Here is a 7,444-nt window from a genome sequence, read left to right on the forward strand (position 1 = left end):
TCAATTGTCAAAATCCAAGATGGCGGCCTGGTGGCCATCTTGTTGTCTGATCGGTCCAAAAATGCAATATGCACAACTAGGGCCCTAGGGCAACCTACATATGAAATTTGAGAAAGATCCCTTCAGTACTTTCTGAGAAATAGCGGTAACAAACTTTAACTATCAAAATCCAAGATGGCTGCCTGGCAGCCATTTTGTTGACCGATCAGTCCCAAAATGCAATATGCACAACTAGGGCCCTAGGGGAACCTGCACATGAAATTTGAGACAGATCCCTTCAGTACTTTTTGAGAAATAGCGGTAACAAACTTTAACTATCAAAATCCAAGATGGCTGCCTGGCGGCCATCTTGTTGACCGATTGGTCCCAAAATGCAATATGCACAACTAGGGCCCTAGGGGAACCTGCACATGAAATTTGAGACAGATCCCTTCATAACTTTCTGAGAAATAGCGGTAACAAACTTCAATTGTCAAAATCCAAGATGGCGGCCTGGTGGCCACCTTGTTCACCGATCAGTCCGAAAATGCTTTATGCACAACAAGACCTCTAGAGGAACCTGCACATGAAATTTGAGACATATCCCTTCATTACTTTCTGAGAAATAGCAGTAACAAACTTTAACTATCAAAATCCAAGATGGCGGCCTGGTGGCCATCTTGTTGTCTGATCGGTCCAAAAATGCAATATGCACAACTAGGGCCCTAGGGCAACCTACATATGAAATTTGAGAAAGATCCCTTCAGTACTTTCTGAGAAATAGCGGTAACAAACTTTAACTATCAAAATCCAAGATGGCTGCCTGGCGGCCATCTTGTTGACCGATCGGTCCCAAAATGCAATATGCACAACTAGGGCCCTAGGGGAACCTGCACATGAAATTTGAGACAGATCCCTTCAGTACTTTCTGAGAAATAGCGGTAACAAACTTTAACTATCAAAATCCAAGATGGCTGCCTGGCGGCCATCTTGTTGACCGATTGGTCCCAAAATGCAATATGCACAACTAGGGCCCTAGGGGAACCTGCACATGAAATTTGAGACAGATCCCTTCAGTACTTTCTGAGAAATAGCGGTAACAAACTTTAACTATCAAAATCCAAGATGGCTGCCTGGCGGCCATCTTGTTGACCGATTGGTCCCAAAATGCAATATGCACAACTAGGGCCCTAGGGGAACCTGCACACGAAATTTGAGACAGAATCCTTCATAACTTTCTGAGAAATAGCGGTAACAAACTTCAATTGTCAAAATCCAAGATGGCGGCCTGGTGGCCATCTTGTTGTCTGATCGGTCCAAAATGCAATATGCACAACTAGGGCCCTAGGGCAACCTACATATGAAATTTGAGAAAGATCCGTTCAGTACTTTCTAAGAAATAGCGGTAACAAATTTCAACTATCAAAATCCAAGATGGCGGCCTGTCGGCCATCTTGTTCACCGATCAGTCCGAAAATGCTTTATGCACAACAAGACCTCTAGAGGAACCTGCACATGAAATTTGAGACATATCCCTTCATTACTTTCTGAGAAATAGCGGTAACAAACTTTAACTATCAAAATCCAAGATGGCTGCCTGGCGGCCATCTTGTTGGCCGATCGGTCCCAAAATGCAATATGCACAACTAGGGCCCTAGGGGAACCTGCACATGAAATTTGAGACAGATCCCTTCAGTACTTTTTGAGAAATAGCGGTAACAAACTTTAACTATCAAAATCCAAGATGGCTGCCTGGCGGCCATCTTGTTGACCGATTGGTCCCAAAATGCAATATGCACAACTAGGGCCCTAGGGGAACCTACATATCAAATTTGAAAAAGATCCCTTTAGTACTTTCTGAGAAGTAGTGGTAACAAGAATTGTTAACGGACGGACGGACGGATGGACGGACGGACGGAAGGACGGACAGAAGGACGGACGGACGACGGACCACAGACGAAAGGCAATTTGAATAGCCCACCATCTGATGATGGTGGGCTGATGGTGGGCTAAAAACACCTTCGGATGAACCTGGCGATGTAGCAAGATGAATAGTTCAATCTAGTACAATTCTACATCCAAAAAACATTTATCTTCTTTTGATATAAATGATTGGGTCTGAAAAAAATGAAATATTTCCATTTCTGTCAGTAAAGCAGGTTTACATTTTACAAGGTTATTAATTAAAGTGTGCTTCCATGGGCAATCTAAGCTGCTACTTTCTATCACCTTACGTTTCAGAGGATGCCTAGTTTTTATTGTTTTTTTACACCATGAATACAATAATGAACAGTATTACTGGTACTCATTATTTCTGCTCTTGTAATTATTTGTATATCATCAGTATTGTCAGGCTGACGAACACAGTAAACATCTTTTACAACTGAATGATCTGGCTGGGTAGAAGAATCAGGTTTTGCTTGATATTGATTGACAGCTATAATAAAACTTTTACCATTAAATATCCATTTCCCGCGTGGCTGCCTTGCGATGAAGCAAAAAATACTGTTCTGGATGATCCCTTCGAAGATGAAAGAGGTACATGTGGTGGTCTATTACAGTGTATCTCTTCCGAATGTCAAAAGTCTCATCCAGGAGCAAAAGATCAAAGTTGCATCTCTGTAGATAAAAAGAAAAAAAAATTGTCATGACCAAATAAACTGTATATCAAGTACGAAATCACAATGCAAAATAGAGTTTTCAATACCCTACAAAATATATATAAACATGCGGTTACATGAGAAAATTCAACTTCAGTGTATTAATTCAATGAAAATATATGTATATAGGCAAAAATAATTTAATAATATTTTTACACAACTTTTAAATGGATCTCCATAAGGTTTTATTGGTATTTCAATTTTTTGCATCATAACTCCCTTAATTGGTGTATAATTTTGAGTAAATTTTAGCAAACAATATCAAAACATTAAACTCAGATTTACATTCAATACACACTAACCAAGGCAGGCGGACAGAGCCTCAAATCTGTAGAATCATCAGCATAGCCCCAAGGCAATGCCTCACATCACTCATCAAACGTAATGAAGATGTGTGTCTGGGAGAGAAAAAATATACCATTATTTACTATGCTATAAACAAATAGAGACAAGTTATCTTTCAGTGACATTAAGATAGATAAAATGTGGTGAAACCTCACTTCACATGCATCTTAACCTGCTTAATACCAGTAAGCAAATTAATGAAAAGACTTAAATATCTCAAACAGGTTATATAGATAGTATGACTTCGTAAGTATGAATCAACATGTAGCTCTTACACAAATATCAAATAAAATAAAGCATAATTGGCACTTGTATTGATATATATTTACAGTTTGCACTGACATGGACTCAATAACCATGCTTTCTAGTATTATCATTATCAGTGTATAATGTTAGCACAACACGCGCAGCGATTCTATTGTTACGTGAATAGTCGATGGTGTAGCAACCTGGAGTCATGACCCAACTTATGGCGGGAACATATGAATGACTCGATTCCAATCAGCTGTTCAATCGAATTCGTTGACGATGACAGGAGAGAAAAAAATATTGGTATTTTAATGAAAAATATCCAACTGCCGCGGGAAAAAAATAATATTCATTTACTTGAAAAACTGTAAATATAAGGAATAGATGTTTATTTTGTTGAGGTTATGGGGGTATAATGATAATGGAGCCCGTGTGAATTTTATGTAACCCGGCTTTGCCGGGGTTACATAATTTACACGTGGTCCATTATCATTATACCCTCATAACCTCAACAAAATAAACATCTATTCCTTAATTAATGTTTGTGATATATATTTTTAGTGTAAAAGAAATAATTATAACGTTACATTAAAAACAACCTGAAAAGATGTAAAATATAATGCCAACTAGATTCAAATTACAACAACTATCATTTCCCTCAATACAATGCACATGTATTTATCACTTTGGGGAACTTACCATATATATGTCGAAGCATGTGGGTCTCCATCTCTCTAGCACCAGCTTGATGAACACCAAACACACAACCATCCCTGGAACACACAATATCAACCACATGAATTGAAGTGATGCGGCACGCCAGCTCACACAAGGATGTGTATGTATAGCGTTGCTGACGCTGCACACATCTCATGGAAAAACTGAAAGAAAAAACAAGAGGCCCAGAGGGCCTGTATCGCTCACCTGGTTTGTAATGCCAAGTAATGTTCTGAATACAAGTTCATTGTTTCTTTTCTGAAGGAATTTGAATATTTACCTCTAATTCCCCTATTGGGCCCCACTCTTTCTGCTCCAGGGGATCAAAGCCAAAATTTATACGAATTCTGTTAACCCCAAGGATGTTTCTGGCCAAATTTGGTTACAATCAATGCAGAACTCTGGGACAGGTAGCGATTTATATGATTTACCTCTATTTCCCCTATTGGGCCCCGCCCCTCCTGCCCCCGGGAGGTCAGAGTCAAAATTTATAAAAGTTCTGTTCCCCTTCCCCAAAAGATGTTTCTGGCCAAATTTGGTTGCAATCCATGCAGAACTCTAGGACAAGTAGCGATTTATATGATTTACCTCTATTACCCCTATTGGGCCCTGCCTCTCCTGCCCCCAGGGGGGTCAGGGTCACCATTTATGCAAAATCTGATCCCCCTTCCCCTAGGAAGTTTCTGGCCAAATTTTGTTGCAATCCATGCAGTACTTTATGACAAGTAGCGATTTAAATGAAATGTTGACGGCCGGACGAAGGACGGACGACGGACGCCGCGCCATGGCAAAAGCTCACCGGCCCTTTGGGCCAGGTGAGCTAAAATCAGTCATCCTTATTTAAATAACAAATTCAACAATCTATAAATCTACCTGACAACTGACCCACAAGTGATTTAAATTCAAAGCCTAGAGGCGGAGGGGCTATAGAGAATATGTCAGAAAACCTAAACTACTTGGCCAGCCCCCAGTCCCATCCTAACTATCTTGTTAACTAAATCCAAAACCAAAGAACTGTTGTTTAATCTCTGTTTATTATAAACTCCAAAATTTTATATATATATTTGTATATGATTTATGGTAACTAGAATTCATCAATTTATTTGATGAACTTGAACATTTCATGCTGATACTACCTTAAAGTCAGGGCCTGGGTTCTGTTCCACATCACCACAGCACAGTATCATGGATGGAATGGTAGGGTCAGGCTGAATGCATGGAGATGGAGCAGGCCAAGTTAACATGCTATCAACATATAAATGACAGTCAAATGGTTATTGAATTGATTATCAAAATGGTAGATTACTGTTAGTATACTGAAATAAACATTAGTATCAACATGGTAATTGATGTATAAAATTTATCAAACCCTTTAAAAATATGCTCTTTGCAATATGTAGGCTGTATAGAAAATATATCATAGAAGTGTTAATATTTATACCTTTGTTTGACAAGTCTGGTAGTTTATCTAAGAGCTAGTTTTTAAAACTTTAAATAATTTTCTGGTACCAACATATTGGACTTGCAATATAATGATTTGGTTCTGTTATCTATTTTAGTTATTTACAGCTGTAGAAAGTGTATACATATATATTGACTGGGCTAAATTTAACAGAATGAACAACATGATTTAATTTAAATACTAGTAAATATACCAATCATAATAACTACAAGAGATCCCATAGGGATCTTGGCGCCAACCAAAGAATGATCTATATCTGACAAAGGAAAGATGGATCTTTTCTCTACTTTTTAAACTTTTTCAAACATACTACATATAAAATTTGAGACAGATCGCTTCAGTACCTTTTGAGAAATAGCGGTAACAAACTTCAACTATCAAAATCCAAGATGACTCCTTGGCGGCCATCTTGTTGATCAATCGGTCCCAAATCACAATATGCACAACTAGGGCCCTAGGGGAACCTACATGTGAAATTTGAGAAAGATCCATTCAATACTTTCTGAGAAGTAGCGATAACAAACTTTGAATATAAAATCCAAGATGGCTGCCTGGCAGCAATTTTGTTGACCGATCGGTCCAAAATCACAATATGCACAATTAGGGCCCTAGGGGAACCTACATATGAATTTTGAGACAGATCCCTTCAGTACTTTCTGAGAAATAGCGATAACAAACTTTGAATAACAAAATCCAAGATGGCTGCCTGGTGGCCATCTTGTTCACCGATTGGTCCAAAAATGCAATATGCACAACTAAGTCCCTAGGGGAACCTACATATGAAATTTGAGACAGATCCGTTCAGTACTATCTGAGAAATAGCCATAACAAACTTTAACTATCGAAATCCAAGATGGCGGCCTGGCGGCCATCTTGTTCACCGATTGGTTCAAAAATGCAATATGCACAACAAGGGCCCTAGGGGAACCTACATATTAGATTTGAGAAAGATCCCTTCAGCACTTTTTGAGAAATGGGGATATCAAACCTTAACTATCAAAATCCAAGATGGGCGCCTGGCGGCCATCTTGTTTTTCCTATCAGCCTCAAAATCTGTATGGTACAAATAGGGACCAAGGGTAACCTCCATGTGAAGTTTGAACAAAATTCCTTCAGTAGTTCTCAAGAAATATCGATAACAAACTTCAACTGCCAAAATCAAAGATGGCTGCCTGGTGGCCATCTTGTTTTTCCGATCAACCTCAAAATCTGTATGGCACAACTAGGGACCAAGGGTAACCTCCATGTGAAGTTTGAACAAAATCCCTTTAATAGTTCTCAAGAAATATCGATAACAAACTTCAACTGCCAAAATCAAAGATGGCTGCCTGGCGGCCATCTTGTTTTTCCGATCAGACTCAAAATCTGTATGGCACAAATATGGACCAAGGGGACCCTCCATGTGAAGTTTGAACAAAATCCCTGCAGCAGTTTTTAAGAAATAGTGATAACAAGCATTGTTTACGGACGGACGACGGACGGCGGGACGGACGGACCACGGACGCAGGGCGATTTGAATAGCCCACCATCTGATGATGGTGGGCTAAAAATGTAACATACCATCGATCTCTGCTGCCTCTTGCCTGTCCTTCGGTAGGTACGCCACTAAGGGTTTGGTGCTAGCATCATAGCATACACAACATAAACTGTAAAGTCATGTGCGGTTTGATGGACAGCTGGCGATCTGACAATAGGGGACATAGCAGAATATATGGTTTACTCAACTGTCCTTTATGCCAGGGTTCTGTGTACCAAATTTTATCAAAATCAGTCCAGTAGTTTTGTAATTCGCCAGATAAAGTGTCTACAGACAGACAGACTGATAGACGGACAACTTGCCCCTCTCCAATTGTGTAAAATAACACACACACAAAATATTTTAATCAAAGTACTGAAAGTACTAAATGGCTCGGTCTTGATGATAGGAGGAATATATTTCTAAGGTCAATACTACTGTAGTTTTGTACAATAAGAAATAAATTTGGCTGGTGTTCCTTCCAGTTTGGACTTTTGAGGATTCCTTGGACACCAA

The 7,444-nt window shown here is 39.3% G+C and overlaps 1 pseudogene; it reads right to left on the minus strand.

The window, feature by feature from the left end:
• Positions 1–1,105: 1,105 nt before the first annotated feature.
• On the minus strand, positions 1,106–7,236 carry LOC138313539 (uncharacterized; annotated as a pseudogene).
• Positions 7,237–7,444: the final 208 nt, after the last annotated feature.

The sequence above is a fragment of the Argopecten irradians genome, unplaced genomic scaffold, assembly GCF_041381155.1.
Source record: "Argopecten irradians isolate NY unplaced genomic scaffold, Ai_NY scaffold_0728, whole genome shotgun sequence".
Lineage (NCBI taxonomy): Eukaryota > Metazoa > Mollusca > Bivalvia > Pectinida > Pectinidae > Argopecten > Argopecten irradians.